Consider the following 18612-nt stretch of genomic DNA (forward strand, 5'->3'; position numbering starts at 1 on the left):
TAATGAAAATGCAACATATACTCTCCAAGTAAATTCTACCTGCAGAACTCTCTAGAAAGACACAGTCTTAGGGTGTAAGTGTATTTCATTCATCTTTGCAGAATTCTTTGTTTATCTCCTAAGGAATTCATACAGCAGCTCATTTTTGGCTATTTACTCCAGAAGAAGTAAACAAAATTGTGACTTGGAAGTGAGGTTCAGTCTTGCAACACTAAATAACAAGATTTTCCAGGTTTAACTTTTGGAAAAAAGTTCACTTCTAAACTCCTTCAACCACATGGACTCTAAAAGATATTATTTCTTCAATACAACTACTAACTCAGACTCACACCTTTATATACATAGAGAAATAAAGCACTTCTTCATGAATTGAATGTCACAGAATTCTCATTTGTTTCTATAGAGAGTTGAAAATCTCCCAGATTAGGGCTCAGTTCACCTCCCATTGAAATGTGTGGGAGTCCTTCCACTGATTTGAGTGGGAATCAGATTAGGCCTTTATAGACCGATGCATTTCCCAATGACATAAATAGGGATTTTGCCATTTGGAGTAGGATTGGCCCTTAGTTTTGTCAATTAGGTGTAAGTAGATTGAACGTTAAATCCTCCTAACCCTTACTCTTGTGAGTAGTCTCAAAGTTTTTGAGACTACTCACAAGAGTAAGGGTTAGGAGGATCTAACGTTCAATCTACTTATACCTAATTGACAAAACTAAGGGCCAATCCTACTCCAAATGGCAAAATCCCTATTTATTTCATTGGGAAACGCATCGGTCTATAAAGGCCCAATCTGTTCTTACTCACATGAGCAGTCTAATTGGCTTTGATTAGATGATTCACATAGGTAAAGACTACTTGCCAGAAAAAGATTTGTAGGATTGGGCACCAAGAGCTGCATCTTGGAGTTCAGCATGAGTCAAGACTGCAGAATTAGGCCCTGTTTTCAGAAAATACTACAGGGAAGATTTAGATTCTGAAAAGTTCTTAAGATTCTTGGATTGCAATGACAATCAGTGTTTCCATCTACTTTAAACTAACACTGATTATCAACCATTTTTGAAAAATGTCTAAAAGAATTGATTTGCTATTCAAGGTGAATCAATGCATGTATTCTTACAGATCCCTTCTTTGACATTAACCATCATTACACATTCTACATTTTCCTTCCCTCCTCTGTACATGAGCATTTACTTGAAGCACCATGTTACAAACAACATTTGCTAGGTGCTATTTATGATTTTGCAAGTGATGTCATCTCCAGCATTTCAGTTACACAAGATATCTGAAGACATAAACACAGATAAATATAACTATTGCATAAACATATCTGTTAAAAATGTAAAGCACTTGCTAAAAAGGAAATAGAATACCTGTGTCTGAGAATATGGTCTAATTATTACACATTATTACACTATATTTTTATTTTTAAAGTTTTTCCAATTATAGTCAAACTTTTATTATAAACATATTTGAATTATATACTGTACTGGGAAACATATCTTGTCAATGAAAGAACTGTGTTATTCCAGTGGTCAGTCATCCATCCATCCATCCACCTTCTATCCCACATTTTCAGACTGTTAGCTCTAGGTTGGCTAACTATCTCTTTGGACTGTTAAACAAGAACAGGACCATTTTTTTTTCTTCCTTGGGAAAGGAAATGCTCTGGCAATATCTCTGGGTCTTATGTTCAGAACAGGATAAAAGGCGAAAAAAGACGACACCACCCTACGGTATATGCTTCTGGTAAGGAAGTTAATCAGTATTTGAACATAGTGAACTTCCCTTCCTCAGAACTAAAAGGAAACACCTTGAAGATAATTTAAAAAGTGTAATAGCGTATGCAAAAGTCTTTCCCATTCCCAGAATATCTCTTTAAGGCCAGATTCTACAGGTCTTACTCAGGAAAAACTCCCATGGAATGCAGAGATTTTTTGTGTGTGCCTGAACTACAGTATTGGAACTCAAAGGAGCCACTAAAAATGGTCTTATTATTTGTTTGCAAAAAATGAAATTACTTTCCTCTCTCTGCTCTAGTTACTGCCCCAAGAAAAAAATCCATATAAATCTACTGCATGAATTTATTTCTATTAGAGGAAATCTTGTTAGATGGATACAGTTCTGAAAAGTTGTTATGTAATCACTTTCCTAGAACACGTTATAGCAAATATTAAAAATCAATTTAATTTAGGTCCTTTCTCAGTAAGATGGCTAAAGATCTGTAAGTCATAAATGCAAAAACTGAGCATTTATAATTAATGAGTGCAAATTATTCTAAAATTGATGGGTCGAATGCTACTAGAAGTTTATGTAAGCTACAAATTTATTGTTCACGTGAAGAAATTTAATTTAAAACTCTAATATATTATACCTTATGTTCAGTAGAAAGCTATTCTTAGAAGCTAAGTACTATTAAAGATAACCAGGCTTTGATGAGCTGATTCATTAACCGGGCTTGAAGATTGTAATGAATAGGTGGAGGTCTGCTCTGAGATACCTGATAATGAAAAAGATGTTTCAAAACAAATACTGGGCCAGATTTTGCCATGCTGATGTTAGGTAGTACCTCACTCCATGGAAAGGCTCCTGGGACTAGATCATTACTTTGGAACAAGACTTGTGTATGGAGTGACACATAGCTGTACCCCAGGAGTAGTACAGAGAATGAATTGTGCCTCTTGGCAGCATAAATCCCACCTTGCTTCACCACTCCTCTGGCATGTTTCTATGGAAGGTAGTACTTTGCTGCTGGCCTGTTCCAGCACCACCTTACAACATTGCCCACAATGGCTCAGTTGTACCAGAGCACTGGGGAAGCAGAGCCAAGGCTCCAACTACTCTCCCCATCACTTCTCTCCATCCCCCTTTTCTAGGAGGGAAGCAGTTGGTGCATAGCACACATTTACGGATGCTGCCTAGACCTAAGGTCCAGGGAATCAGTCATGAGATAATAGGGAAGGACCTTTCATGGATCAGTAACTAGTTAAGAGATGGGAAACAAAGGGTAGGAATAAATGGTCAGTTGTCAGAATGGAGAGTGGTGTTCCCCAGAGGTCTATACTAGAACTAGTGCTGTACAGCATATTCATAAACAATCTGGGAAAAGGGGTAAACAGTGAGGTGGCAACATTTGCAGATGATGCAAAATTACTCAAGATAGATAAGTCTAAAGCGGACTGCAAAGAGTTACAAATGGATCTAACAAAACAGGATGCCTGGGCAATAAAATGGCAGATGAAATGCAATGTTGATAAATGCAAAACAATACACATTGAAAAACAAAATCCTGATTATATATACAAAATGATGGGGTCTAAATTAGTCGTTACCACTCAAGAAAGAGATCTTAGAGTCATTGGGGATAGTTCTCTGGAAACATCTGCTCAATATGCAGTGGCAGTCAAAAAAGCTAAGAGAATATTAGGAACCATTAGGAAAGGGATACATAATAAGACAGAAAATATCATAATGCCTCTAGATAAATCCATAATGCACATCTTGAATACTGTGTGCAGATCTGGTCGACCCATCTCGAAAAAGATCTATTGGAATTGGAAAAGGTACAGAGAAGGGCAACAAAAATGATTAGGGGAATGGACCAGATTTCATATGAGAGATTAAAAAGACTGGGACTTTTCAGCTTGGAAAGGATATGATAGAGGATGGTTGTGAAGAAACTGAATAAGGAAATATTATGTACTCTTTCACATAATACAAGAATTAGGGGTCATCCAATGACAGGTTTCAGAGTAGCAGCCGTGTTAGTCTGTATTCACAAAAAGAAAAGGAGTACTTGTGGCACCTTAGAGACTAACAAATTTATTTGAGCATAAGCTTTCGTGAGCTACAGCTCACCTCATTGGATGCAATATGCAATGCATCCGATGAAGTGAGCTGTAGCTCACGAAAGCTTATGCTCAAATAAATTTGTTAGTCTCTAAGGTGCCACAAGTACTCCTTTTCTTTTTGGGTCATCCAATGAAATTAATAGACAGCAGGTCTAAAACAAACAAAAGGAGGTATATTTCTTCACACAACAAACAGTCAACCCGTGGAACTCTTTGCCAAGGGATGTAGTGATGGTCAAAACTATAATGGGGTTCAAAAAAGAACTACATAAGGTCATGGAGGATAGGTCCATCAATGGCTATTAGCCAGGATGGGCCGAGAAGCAACACCATGCTCTGAGTGTCCCTAGCCTGTTTGCCAGAAGCTGGGAGTGGATGACGGGATGGATCACTTGATGATTGCCCGTTCTATTCATTTCCTCTGAAGCACCTGGCATTGGCCACGGTCAGAAGACAGGATACTGGACTAGAGGGACCAATGGTCTGACCCAGTGTGGCAGTTCTTATGTAGTTGTGGAGAAGAAGTGGGGAGAAGTTACTTCTTCTTAAGCCTCTGCACAGGGCCACAGTCCAAATCAGAATTTAGCCCATTAGGACTACGCACGGAGTAAGAGACTACTCAATATGAATAAGAGTGGCAGAACATGCTGCATAATGTTGTTGAAACCCAGCACATATTTGGAAATACTATACTTTAATTCTCTTCATGCAGTGTATTTTCTTTGCTTGATGAGATCCACAGATTCAATGTTACAATGTTACAATTTTGCTACAAAGAGATGTGTACACATTCTTCAATTGCCCAACCTCAAATCAACCATATGTTTTATTAAATTGAAAATATACTCAGGGACCAATCCTGGGGAGTTTTGCCTCTGACTTCAATAGGAACAGTATTGGGCACAATGTACATACAATTGTAGTTAACTGGCTGCTTAAAAGAATGCTTTGAAGTAACATAACTGCAGATATGACTATGCCTTGGAGGCACAAAAATATGTAATCAAAAATAGTTAATTAAGGTTAATTAAACTCCACATTATATATGACTATCATTCCCACAAAAGACCTGCTTTCTTTTCTTAAAGCTACATGAGCAATATCTTGTCTAACCTGAGACTAATTGGAATACTACAAGTTCTGGTGCCAGAAAGCACAACTAGTGCAAACTGTCTTTATTGCCTTTGATCTGAAGTATTTTTTCATTAATATCAGTTTGCTTTTGAAACCACCTACTCCCATTTATAAGGGAAATGTAAAGTGACCAGGGCATATCTGTTTACAGTGTTAGATCATCAAGCTACCACAATGCTGGATACACTAACACATGTTTTCTCTGGTTAATGGAAAAGATTTGGGAGGCTAATTTCAGCATAGGGGAAAGTCACACCACAGGATCAAAAACTTCTGTGTCACTTGAAAGTACAAAACTTCACTATATGAATTTCTGGGCCTAGAAATCTGTGGAAGCTAACAGCAATTAAACCTTGTTATCCCCTCTAATTTACTTTAAATTGTTGGACTTTGAAATCAGTCATTTGGTATAATTCATGAAGGAGGGTTACGTACAGTAAGCACATGTACTAAAACTATTTGTTGATCTTTTTGGAAAACTGATAAACTGGTGTAGTGAAATCCCAAACTGAAGCTCTGAAGCCCATCCTTGAATGAAAGCTAGGCATTTTACAGTAAAAAGGGGCTAATTTTTCAGATTAGTTCCATTTATAATGACGTCAAGCTTTCTTTAATCTCACTGCACAGCTTTTAGTATGATGCTTTGCTTGATATGAATTTTACAGGTTTCTTTCTTGAAGGGAAAATACTGGTCAAGTTTATCTATATGGGAATCAAATTGCATTATTAAAACTGGAGGGAAGCACTTGATTCCTATTTAAGAAACTGGAAATAAAATCTAACAGAAATGGGATTTAAGAATCTGCTAAAAACAAATGATTCATTTCTTCTCATGCTGAAGTCAGTGAAAATTTTGCTTCAATGGGAAGAGAGAGAGATCCATAATTTGCTTACCAAAAGAAAGCTTTGCAGTATTTTACATCATATATGACAGACACAAATCATTAAATAGAGTGAGAAATGCATATTGTGCTATAGTTAGTGTTTCTTACTATACCAGTTTACCAGTCTACCACTTTTCCCCCTCCTGTCAAACAAGAGACCATTTTACAGGTGAGCTACTAGTATCTGCTTCTAATTCTGCCTATACAAAGCTCCAAATGTTTTAATACTATAATTAAAAACAGATACTACAACCTTAAAGAAAAGTAAATGTTTGTTCTCCTATAGTGCTGAAAGAGCACTAGTTCTGAATGCCAAAGTTTACTTCCTTTTTTCCCTACTGGCTAACTCAAATGGCCACTGTAGCCAGTAAAATGTTCCTCACTGTGGACAGAGACCTCCCTCCCCAAAAAGGAAAGGTTAAATTAAGCTAATAATGAAAACTAAAAAAATGTTTATTCTGTCAAAAACATGATGTCAGGTACCTAGGCCAAAGAGATTCTAAAACAAATTACCTGGACTGCTTAGCAAGCCCTAAATGCCCAAATTTACCCAACCATTTATCAACAGTCCTAATGAAAAGCCTTTCCTGCCCTTGCAATAGATAAAAGTAGCCATTAGTCTCTGAACTGTAAATTTTTAGCAGCAAGACATAGCAAGAAGCAAATCTTGGAAGTAAAAAATCAGCTGGATGTTCACATAACAAGGTCCAGAGAGAGATATCTAGGAGTTGCCTCTTTTAATCCAACACTGAATTATGTTGGAAGCTGTTTTCTATTCTTTTAGAGCTCTACTGCTGCCAAAATAACTGCAAGGTTTGCAAGTCCTAGTATATCTCAAACCTTTCCCAAGGCACCCCAACACTATCTGAGACACTGAAACTATGGCAACCGAATAAGAAAGCAGCTTCCATGATTAATAGATGAAGATCCCAATGACAGTGTCTAGGTAGGCCATAATTCAAGAATGCAGGAGAAATTAGCATAGAATCCATCTCAAAATACCAATAAAAAGTAGATTTTGATAGGCATCAACAAAACTGGGCTTTTGTTCTCCTAAGTCCAAAGTGCTGAACATTGTTTAGATACCTATTTATTTCACACTGAAAAGATGGGTGTCTCCCATACAAGTGACAGATAAAAATCCACCAGAATGATGAAGGGAACAATACAGCCAATTTCCTACCTGGACATTTCAAAGCCAAATGCAAACGTATCCAATATTGGAATCATCCAACTGAGGCTGCATAGCTGAGTATAAAGAAGTGGGGCCAATGTTTGCTGGGGTCAGGAATATGTTGGGATACAAGTTTCCCCACTGTGTTTGGGATTCAGAAGAGGTATGTTCCTTTTCATCAGCAGCATCAGGACACGCTCATTTTCACTGCTGGAGGCCAGTGGTCACTACAACATTGATGAAAGGCCCGAAACACTTATAAAAATGCATAATCAAGAAGTAAGTCAGAATTCCACTATCCCCTCCATGAAAACTTCTGATACATACCCTCTATTCATTGGTCTCGGGCTACACTAAAAGCCCCATAACAAAAAAACACTCTTCACTTCCTTCTGCTTCCATAAACATTTGGTTTCCACTGAAGGCAATTAGATATAGAAACCACAGATGTATTGGAACATACTTTCTTTTTAACCTACCACTGAGGGCCCAAATTTGCAATCCTTCATGCAGGCAAAACTCCTATTAATTTCAATATGGCATGAACATTTAACAAATACTTTTGCAGAAATCCCCTCAGTAGCAGATTTGTTTGATAACTACAGAAAAGAAATAGGAGAAGGTAGCATATTAAACATGAATTCCAAGTATCTGCTCTAAAACACTGCATATAGAAATAGCTTTTACTGTACTAACAATCCTTTTTTAAAAAAAGGTCATCATGAATGCAGTGAATTACCATATGTCTTCACTCTTGAGCTACAGCAACTGGCAGTTCTGTTAATAGCTAGTTTATCTACTTCATTTTACATCTCTGTTTCAACCACTACAGATATACTGAAAAAAATCCTTTCATACAAGAAAATCTCTGTATTTCATACACAGCATTACCTACCCCTCTTTTAGCTGATAAATAACTATAATTCCAAACTATGGAAGGCTCCTGGAAGACTGAACTTTCATGGGGTTTCACAGTTGAATTATGGGATAATGTGGTTGTGGTTCTTTTCTCGTTATTCTTGCTTTTCAAAAGTTGTTTTCATAAAGTGGTGTCTATTTCAAATTGTAAAATTATACCTTGAGTCAAACTCTAAATTTCAAAAGCCATTAGGTTAGCAGCCTTATTTCTGTTCATTTGGCGCACAAAAGCCAAAAATTTGCTGATTTTCTGTGGAGGGAGGAAGTGGGATATTTCCTGTGTCTCTTCCCTTCTCTATTTCCTGTGCCCCTTCATTAACCATTAGCTTTTCTGCTTTTGAAATGTCAAAAATAATGAGTCTTTCTACGGATATATTTTTAAAATAAACTATGACTTTCTGAACAATTGATTTCTTAGCTGTATGTCTTTCCTTTTAAAGGTATTTTCATTTACCCTGTTGCTTTGACCTCTTTCAGAGCTCACTATTACTAAAAAGCGACAGGCAAGATCAGTTTGTGGTTTGGAGATCTTCAGAAGAAATTTAGGATCTGCAATAAATGGCAATTCAGTAAGGGGCACTCTTCCTCTAAGTACTATATCAATACCCCAGTTTTGTGCTTGGAGGCACTAAACATCTACCCCATTCTTTGGATGAGCCCTAACCCAAGTTCTTGACCACTTGTGATAATTAAAGATCCCAAATAACTGTAAATTTTAGTGCTCAATTATTTCTACCATCTGGAATACTGATTTAGTTGATAAAATAGTTTTGTGCATCATAAGAAAAGGAGAAATGTTAATTCTGGTGCCAGACCAAATTCCAACTGGAAATTAAGTTCTGCTTGCCCAATGCTGCAAATACCTTGGGGTAATCAATAATTTGTTGTCAAAGTCCAAATTTCTTGGTCAAGGTATAGTCAAGGTCCAGATTCCAGAGAAAGTAATACAAAAATAGTAACAATGATGATAATAGTAAGTAAATACCTTAAAAAGATTTTGTGGTCTATTCAAAAGTGTCTGGTGGTCCAGATTTGGCCCCGGATCCGCCTATTGACTGCCGAGTGACTTTATTTATATGAGTGGCCCCACTGAGATCAAGTAAAGTTACTCACCAGCCTAAGAGTTCACAGATTAGGACCCAATTTTCTCTGCTTCCTATCCTAACAGTTGTGTACTGCTGCTGTGTGCTATTGAACAATTCCACTCTGTACCAGAGGTGGCCACATTTCACTGTCAAAGTGATCTCCATATATCCCTTACCCACCTCATTGTAATACTATGGGGGATAATTGGTTAATGGTTGTAAAATGCTTTAAGAATCACCAGGTGTGCTGGTAGGTGTAAGAGGGAACTGAAGGACATGGAGTTCAGCACAATTTATTACGGACCTGACTCTGACATCACTCATAGCAGACCATTGATACAGAACTCTAGGGCCAAATTTGCATTCAGGTTTCATACTGCAAGGATGTGCTCAGCACCTCACTATATCAATCCCTGACTATGGACCATTTCTTACCATAGAATAGAATATCCAGCGTACGGACTTAATCCTGCAAACTCTTGCTCACCAGAGTAATCCCTGCTTACATGATCCCATTTTACTTTAATGAAACTACTCAGAGGAGTAAGGATTATTCATGTGAGTCAGCTTTTGAAGATCCGGCTCTGGAATTGACATTACTAGTGAGGTCATATGGAAAAAAACAAAGGTAAAAGAGAAGCAGCATCTGTACCTATTCAGGAATATAAGATTTCTATTTTAGTACCATTAGCCTTTCTCCCTACATATGGTTTGCCAAAATATATAAAAATATATCAGAATGAATATTACTTTCCAGATTTTACTCTGTAGTTTGTTTTGAGCATTTTATTATAACGTGGTAGCCATGTACTATACAAAAAACGTTTGTTTGGGTAGCATAACAATGTGTTTCTGCAAACAAGTAGGTTGCAACCCACATGTTATCTCAGGCCAATTTAATCCTAAAATATTTTATGTCTTTCCTCTGTAAACCGTGTGAACTCCTTTCAGATGTATTTATGTATGGATCTTCTCGCTCTTCAAAACAAGATGACAAATTTCCTCTTTCCTTACAAAAACACACACACAAACAGGTTCACAATCGCCTATTTCCTTTTTAATGCAAACGGTTCTATTTTGGATTTATCACAGGTCATTAATTCGCTCCTTTTTTAAAAACCAGTGAAAGCAGCTCCTTGTCTATACCCCCTGCTACCTTTTTCTTCTGACTCCAATTGCAATAGCTGCCCTCCTCAAATTACAAACATTAAAAAAGGGGCCATAGCTACCATCTACTTTTATCTTCACCTAGTTAGTTAAGAGATGTTAAATACACATGTTCCTTGTAAATTTTAGTGCCCAATTATTTCCCCCTTCAGGAGTACTGGTTTAACTGATAAAGAAGATTTTGCCATCTAAGAAAAATATATAGTTCTAATGTAAACTAATTGAGAGAATATGCAGAATATCTGTGACCATATGATTCTTTTCACTGAAACTATTCACTCATGTTTCATATCTTCTTTGACTCCTACTATATGAAAAGCAAATGTAGCAAATATCTTGTATTGCATGAAATTAATTATTCTTTAAAAAACATCCGTTTATCATTTATAGAGGTACGGCTGGATCCTGCAGTCCCTTGACTAAACTTCTACTGAAGTCATTAGAAGGTTTTCCTGAACAAGGAATATAGAATTGCACCCATATTTTTTATATTTAGGTTGTGTTTGGTTTTATACAAGAAGAATACTCCCTTTGTCTTATTGTCTTTGGGTCTTTTATAACTGGTTACCAATATAAAAATGGTATGTTTCATATTCTAAAGAAAACTGTATAAACCAAGAAACACATTGGCACTGTAGGTGGTTTTGGGGTTTTATTTTATTACTCATGCCTGTAGTTCCATTCAAAGTCATGTGGGATTACTACTGTAAGGAAGGGCTTGCTGGCAATGGTTCACTTTTCTTCAAAATATGCTGGCCAGCCCCATTAAACAAGAGAAGTTAACCAAAGCAAGATCATTTGTCTTTTTCATTATTTATTCTGAAATCCACAAACCAATCTCTAATAACAGTAATATTTATGCACATCTTAAACCAGTCGAATAATCTGGACAAGAATAATCTGCATAAAGAGCCTGATCCTGCAAGCCTTCCTTCTGCGAGTAATTTTTACACACTGGAAGAGTCCTATTGAAGTCAATGAATTTACTCCTGTGAGTAAGGATTACTCGCATGAGGAATGATTGCAGGATGGGGCCCAAAGTAAATAAGAACAAATAAACCAAACTCACACAGTCATTGAAATAGTTTTTACAAAGACAGGATAATAGCTGGAGACACGATTTTGCCACTGTATTTAAGGTTGGGTTAATAATTAACGTTAGTTCTCGATTATGTTAAATAGGAGTTATCAGGGTGTATTTCAAAAAATACCATACTATATGTAGACCAGAGACAGAAAGTGTTTGGGATGATTTAACTCTCCTGTTATGTATTTACAGACCCAAACATGCCCCCCATTGGGAATTTGCATTTTTTATTTATAGCCAAGTGAATTAAAGCCACTATTTCCGTATCTGCAATGAACTTCATGATCTTCATTCTGCATCAGTTTTAAAGAGGTCTGAAATGCATAAATATTGGCATAAGTATGTAGGTTTACAAACATACTTAAAGAACAGCAATTATTTTAGGAAAGAAAAAAGAGAAGAACAAATTTCCTTCTAAACAAGCGGTCAAGCAGACATGTCGGAAAAACCCAATAATTACTATATTACAACTAGCCATTAAATAGTCACTCATGAGAAATTCTTTGACTAAGGTTAAAAAAAAGCCCTACTGCCTCAACTTTGTCAAAACTGCTGGGAACCTCGCTTCAAAGGAACAGGGAAAGCTGTGGTTTTTACATTTAACCCTTCCCCTGGACGTCAGTCAACAGCACCAGTTTCCCCTTCTCTCATCACAAGCAAAACTAGTTGGAAGCAAAGCAAAAATCTTTGGCACAGAGCGCTCCGTGCAGTCCAAACCAGATGCCCTTTCACACTTTCAAACTTTCACTAACATTTCCCGGGCCACGAGAAAGCCCCGAATGGCTTCACTGGCCCCGGAGCCAACAATCCCCTGACCCAGACTGATTTATCTAATAATTGTTACTTCTGTAATTGCTTGGAGGAGGCCAGCAGCCACCAGCTCTCAACCTTCCCCCTTCCCCCCAGGCTGTCTCAGTTCTGCTCCACTTTTCCAGTACACCAGCAGGCAGGAAAACAACTCATGGGGATTTGCAGGCTCAGGCTCCCACTTTCGCTCATGCAAATTCACAGCCAGAGCACTTAATGCACATTACTCTCAACTGAGAGCTTTTCATGCTCCTGCACACACACACACACAAATCCCTCCCACCAGCAGCATCCTCCCTGCCACCATCATCCCCATCCGCCCCCTGCTGCTGGCTGGGATTTCGGTGGTGAGAGTGGCGGAAAGCCCTCTGGCCCCTTCAGATCTAACACCCTCTGTATGAAGCAGTCCGGAGGGCGAGGGGGGCTTACCGCCATCCCAGGACGGTTCCTTCCCTTCTTACTCCCTACAGCAGCGAGCCCCCCTCGCCTCCCCTCCCCTGCCCTCCCCTTTCCCCCGCCTTGTATTTTTCACCCAGGCAGCACTTTTAGGAGGGAGCTCGGAACAAACCCTCCATTGTGCGATCCAGCCCTGTTATTTCCTTTTAGACAAACTTTGCCATGGGGTTGCCTGGTTCCCCGCGGTCTGGAGGGTCGGGCGGTGGGGAGGGGGAGGGAGAAGCAGCAGGGCAAGGGCGCTCAGGGGAGGGAAAGGGCGAGGAGTTTGGTTTCCTAAAGGACCTTTGTCGCTCCTTCAGGATCGGGCCAGTGCGGACAGTTGGCAAGAGGGGGTCAAGCCCAGTGGCCCCTGCAGCGCGGGTGGCAGGACCCTGGGGGAGGGATCGCCTGAGCCGCCCCCACCCCAGTGCCAAAGAGAGGAGCTGACAGCAGCAGCGAGAGGGGACGGGGAACCGTCCTGCCCAGAGCCACCCTTGGCTCGGAGGCGACTGGCGCTGCGGGGAGTCAGCCCGTGGTGGCCCCCGACACATACCCCCCAGCCCCGCTAGGAGTGGGGGGGGGGAAGGGGGCAGCGCCAGAGCCTCCCCCTCGCCCTGCTGCAAAGCAATGACAGGAGCCCGCGGCTGGGAGGGGGAGATCAGCCCGGAGCGCCAGCCCCATGCTAGCGAACAAAGCCGGGCAGGCAGCGGCGCACATCCACGCCCAGGGACCGGCACGGGCGCGGGGGGCGCGGGGGGCTCCCCGCCGGCTCCTTTGTTCCACACCCAGCGCCCCGGGCCATAACAACAGCGTCAATACCCGGGTCAAAGAGCAGCGCCCGGGGGTTACGCACGTGCAAGGCGCCCACACTGTCCCCGTACCAAAGACTCCCCGGCTCCCTGCGGGACGCTCTGCAGCCCCGGGATGAGCAGCGAAAGGCGCAGGTGGGAGCCCCGCTCGCAGGCGGCGCGCACGCCCAGCGGCGGGGGCAAGGCAGCCCGGCTCAGCGTCCGCCGCGAGCAAGCGGGCTGGGCGAGGTGCAAGGACAAACGCGTTCAGCCCCGCCGCCGCCCGAGCCGAGGGACGCCCCTGTTTGCCAGCGGGCTGAGCAAGGCGGCCCAAGCCGCAAGCTGACCGGGCAGGGGCAGCCGCACAACGTGTGCGAGGGCAGGCGGCTCTCCCCCGCCTTCCCGAAGCGCTGCAAACGCTGCCGCGCTAGAAACCAGCAGCCAACCTGAACCGCACACCGCACACGCTCCTCCCGGAGCCGCCCGCGAAGCCAGGAGGAGCCTTCCTTTGCAAGCAACCCAAAGGATTAGATATAGATACGGAGAGGGGAGTACTGTACCTTTTCGGTGCATGTATCTAGGCAGCTAGAGGACAAGAACTAGCTGATGTAGTGTCCCATTTAGTAATCCATTTAAGGGGATCTCTCTGGGAAACTGGATCCACTCTCTCCTTTGCAATCCTTTGTCAGTACTACATGTGTGCTTCTTTGGGGGATGGGATGTTTAATATTGCTACTTTCTGGAACGCAAATGCAATTTGCTCATTTCCAATGACGGGAGAGAAAAGGGGGAAGAGGACAAAAGGTTTAGCAACTCCTCTCCGAACCCAAATTCCACTAGGATCCTACTCCAGGAAGTCCCCTTCAGTCGAATCTTAGGAGATAAGGCATTTCAGGGTCTTGTCCTGCTCCCTTTCTACCAAAAGTGCGCCAGGTGTAGAGGCTGCTTCAGGAAAACTCCTAGGCAGGCGGCACTCTGTGCGCCACGGCAGGAAAGCGCGGCTGCTTTAGCCCAAAGCTCCTGGTCATTGAACTGTGTTTGTAGAGGAGTTCAGAGTAACCTCTCTCCCTGTGCCCTGCTAATCTCCGAGTCGCAACTCCTCTGTCAAAGGAAGGCAGCTACGCTGCGGGTGGAGTCAAATCCCGGACTGGATCTCTCCAGATGAACTCACTTGATTCCACCCACCCTTCCTCTCCAGTCCCTTGCAATAACGAACAAGGATGAGCATGTGCAATGGGTAGGGGATAGGGTGAGAGCATGGCAAGTTTCCAAGTGGCTATTCCCCCTCCACCCCCGACATGTACAAACAAGGAGATAACGAAAGTGAAGAGCTGAAAAAGCCCTTACCCCATATACAGTATTTATGTACAGTACTGCGTTTGTAATCAGGACGGGGGCTGAAGCAGCAATGAGAGAAGTATTTCTATTCTTGACGCAAAAAAAGGCAAGGAAGAAGTGCTCCAGGAGAGGAGATATAAGAAAGGATTTGCTCATCGATTTTCTTAAATGGAAAAGTTGTAAAGGATATGGGTAAGTGAATTGTTAAGACTTTCTAATTCTGAGAACTGTTCCGGTGCTCAAATACTAGAGCAATGAACATCCTACACACAAAGCGAGTTGACAATAAGATACGTAAAATAACTGTTCAGTACATATTTCAGAGTAGCAGCTGTCTTAGTCTGTATTCGCAAAAAGAAAAGGAGGACTTGTGGCACCTTAGAGACTAACAAATTTATTAGAGCGTAAGCTTTCGTGAGCTACAGCTCACTTCATCGGAAAAATCCACTGAATGCATCCGATGAAGTGAGCTGTAGCTCACGAAAGCTTATGCTCAAATAAATTTGTTAGTCTCTAAGGTGCCACAAGTCCTCCTTTTCTTTTTGTTCAGTACATAGTATTCTTGTCCAAATATGTAGATATAACAGCTCTCGAAAGAAAATATATGCCAAGAATACACAATAAACTAACAGAACTGCTATGATAGTCTGAATATTGTGCTTGAAATTTTGTTTACATGCAATGCGAATTTTTTTACTTAAATTCTTAATAAAGTGAATGCAGTGCCAATAAAAAATCCCCAATAAAAATTCCTACAGAAGCACATTTTAAATATTTGGTTTATTTTATACAGGTGCATGAAGAGAGGAAAAGGGATAACCTTTCTTCTAAAAACATCAAATTGCCAAGACACAGCCTCCATCCATTGCTCATGTTAAAAAAGACTTTTTAAAAAAGGAAAAACTTGCCAAAGGCCAATAGATCCTCACTTCTCTCCATTCCCAAGGCATATTCTTCTTTCTATTCCATATGTATATGCTTATGTCTACCTCAGATTTGTACTGAGTGAGGCAACCAGAAATGTTAAAAATGCTGGCAATCGAAATTTTCCACCATCGCGATTGTTCCGGGTCCACTAAAACTATTTCCAGTAGCAATGTTTCGTTTTACGAGAGAGAACCAGCAAAATAGCAGGGAGCTACACTTGCGTATCAAGATCTGCGGAAGGAAAGAGTTGAAAAGATGACAATGAAAAAGCGCCGGGAGACAAAAACAAATCAGAAGCCTCAGGTGGTCTAACTTGTACCTCTGAAACCGAAGTGCCACTGCGCGTGTACACAAGGTACCCAGCATATGCCTATATATAAGTTCAGTGTGTGTGTGTGTGTATCTCAGATGATATGATTAAGAACATGCACGCACACAATAGCTCTACCCAGCTGAGAGGGGTTTAGCCGTGGGAGACAGACGTCTCAGAGCTGTCGCTCGCTGTTTCCCTGTGTGCCAGAAGGGGCCGCTGCACTAATTCGCCAGGGCAAACAATGCGAGCCTGGATTCGATTTGCCAAGTGGCTGCCTGATCCGGCTTCCTCTGAAGGCGACGGCAACACCCCCGCTAACTTCAGTGGCCGCAGGCTCGGACGCCTGAGCCGCGCGCGGATTGGCACGGCGGGAGCTCCCCTGCCTCCTGTCATGCCCGCACGGTAGCGGGGCGCATTGGCCAGCTGCGTGCTCAGATACACGGAGGCGGCTCCTCCCGCTCCAGGCTCCGCTCTGTCCAGCTAGACCCACGCCACGTCCATCGCCAGCTCCCGCTAGAGTTTCCAGAACGCGCCTCCTACGGAGAGCTATCACACCCCAGTGTCAAAAAAAGTTTTTTTCCACCAAATGCATCCGATGAAGTGAGCTGTAGCTCACGACAGCTTCTGCTCTAATACATGTGTTAGTCTCTAAGGTGCCACGGGTCCTCCTTTTCTTTTTGCGGATACAGACTAACACGGCTGCTGCCCTGAAAACAATCTATAGTGTAACCTCCGGATCGCATTTTACTGACATTCCCCATTCCCCGGGGGGCCCTAACCCGAAGTACCACGATGCCACCCGGTCCGATGGCCCGCTCGGGAAACAGGGCTGGGCCAGTGCGGCGGAGCCGGTCGCAGTCGTCTCCCCCGCCCCACCACTCCCGGGTCGCGAGCGGCCGGCGGGGGTAACCCGGGCGTCTCTCGGAGCCAGAACGCAGCTACTAAACCCATCCACCGCCCGAGCTGGAACCCTGCTGCCGGCGGCGGCGGGCAGCACCAGCGCCCCCCAGGCTCAGGGGCGGCGGCGGAGCAGCGCAGCCTGCCTCTCCGGCGCAGCCCCAGCCCCACACGCCGCGGCTGATTTACATGTTAATTGTGTCTGGGAAACCTTCCGTAATTGCCGCAATGAGGCAGAGCAAACGGATTGTTTCACAGGCTGAACCAAGTTAATTCCAGGTTTAGCTCCTTCCCGTAGCGAAGCAAACAATTAAGCTGTCTTGCTTGCTTTATGGAGATCGTTGAAAGGGGAGACACGTTGCTTTTCCAGAGAGGGCGGGGCGGGCTTTTCTTTCGCAGGATGTATTGTTATTTTGAATATTAATGTTTATTTACTTATTTTATTTCACAGAGTCGCTAAATGGAGAGGATATTTCGATTGACTGTTTTTGCACAATCCAACCAGTAATGCATTGATTTATAATTGCTTACCTTTTCATAGCATATCCCTAAAGAAAGCTGTGTCCCTCCTCTCTGATTTTCCAAATCCGCTGCATTACGATCCAGTTAGACAGCTATCATTTTAACCCGTTTGGATTTCGATTATGAGACGAAAGCGTAGTGGAAGCCACGTGTAAATCCGCTCGCTTGGAGCGCTAAGACTCTTTTACCAGTGCCTTTGTGACAGCAAGCGAAGGAGCAGGGGGAATAAAAGCAAAAGATCCCCCATCCCCCTTTTGCTGCTTTCAGCCTGTTCCTTCTCTGACTGCTGCAGCTAAAACCTAGGGGCTATATGGTCAAAACCTGACGCTCACAGACAGGACTGACGTTCAGAGTGCTCAATCCCACTTCAATCATTTGGTCTCCAGTTTGAAACAAAGCACTGCTTGGGACGTGGGAGGGATGCAAACCACAGTGGATTCTCTTTACAGTGAATGAGGCGCAATTCAGTGCAGCACATGGAGACTTCTCAACGATCTTAGATCTGGATATAAAACATAACCTTTAAAGTCCTGGGAAGGAGCTAAACTATAACCTGAATTCATCTGGGGGGATGCAAGACCTCCTCTTGTCCTGATCTAACTAGTGTGCAAATGTTTCTTAACAGTACTTTTACTGTATCGACCCTATGAATAGATCCACAGGGCTGCTGTCCTTTCCCATTCAACAATAATTCTACTGTACTGCATTGAATCTTTAACTCCATTCACTTTTTATATTAAATTATTGTTTGGAAAATTAAAAAAAATACTGGAGCAGAATAAGATAAAAATATCAAAGATTAAACCACCTAGATCTGTAACTTAAAAAAAAACAATAAAAAATTGCATATTTTCTTGAGGTCTTCAGTTGTGTGGTATGGACCTTAATGTCTTCAATAGTAATTTCCATCTTCCAGGTCTCAACTGACCCATGTTACAATAACAGCCTCAAGTAATACATTTTAGAACCAGATAAGTGAAATGATCTAGTGCAGTCTACAGCTAGGGGATTTACTAGCTGGCCATAAGAAGCATGGCATTAAAATAATTACTTGTTTATGACAACTGTTTTTCTGCCTTTTACTTTTAACAGATAATGAAAGGACTGCTAGAAATTGGCTTTGCTGCGGTATTTGTTTTAGGATCTAAAGTTACACACAAATACATTCAATTTCTAACGGTTAGATTACAAGGAAGAAGACTTTTCTGGTATCAAGCAAATTCCCCCACCCTCAGCCTTTGACAGTTTAAACGGAATATGTACTTAGAGTAATTTTCTAACCAAAGGA

At 41.9% G+C, this 18612-nt stretch overlaps 1 protein-coding gene and 1 long non-coding RNA gene across 5 annotated transcripts in view; one reads left to right on the forward strand and one right to left on the reverse strand.

The window, feature by feature from the left end:
- Window positions 1–17754, reverse strand: part of SEMA6A (semaphorin 6A) — a 142042-nt gene extending 124288 nt beyond the window's left edge. The window contains exon 1 of one of the 4 annotated variants that reach the window (XM_038402737.2): window positions 17334–17754. The gene's annotated coding sequence lies outside the window, so the exon portion shown is untranslated. Of the gene's footprint in view, window positions 1–13887; window positions 14539–17333 lie in introns of those variants that run through there. The other 3 variants (XM_038402739.2, XM_038402741.2, XM_038402736.2) reach the window with 3 other exon arrangements.
- LOC119855873 lies at window positions 14528–17354 on the forward strand. The gene is made up of 3 exons (XR_005293053.2): window positions 14528–14857; window positions 15459–15947; window positions 17254–17354. It is a non-coding gene; the product is annotated as an uncharacterized LOC119855873 (long non-coding RNA).
- Window positions 17755–18612: the final 858 nt, after the last annotated feature.

The sequence above is a fragment of the Dermochelys coriacea genome, chromosome 5 (assembly GCF_009764565.3).
Source record: "Dermochelys coriacea isolate rDerCor1 chromosome 5, rDerCor1.pri.v4, whole genome shotgun sequence".
Taxonomy (NCBI): domain Eukaryota; kingdom Metazoa; phylum Chordata; order Testudines; family Dermochelyidae; genus Dermochelys; species Dermochelys coriacea.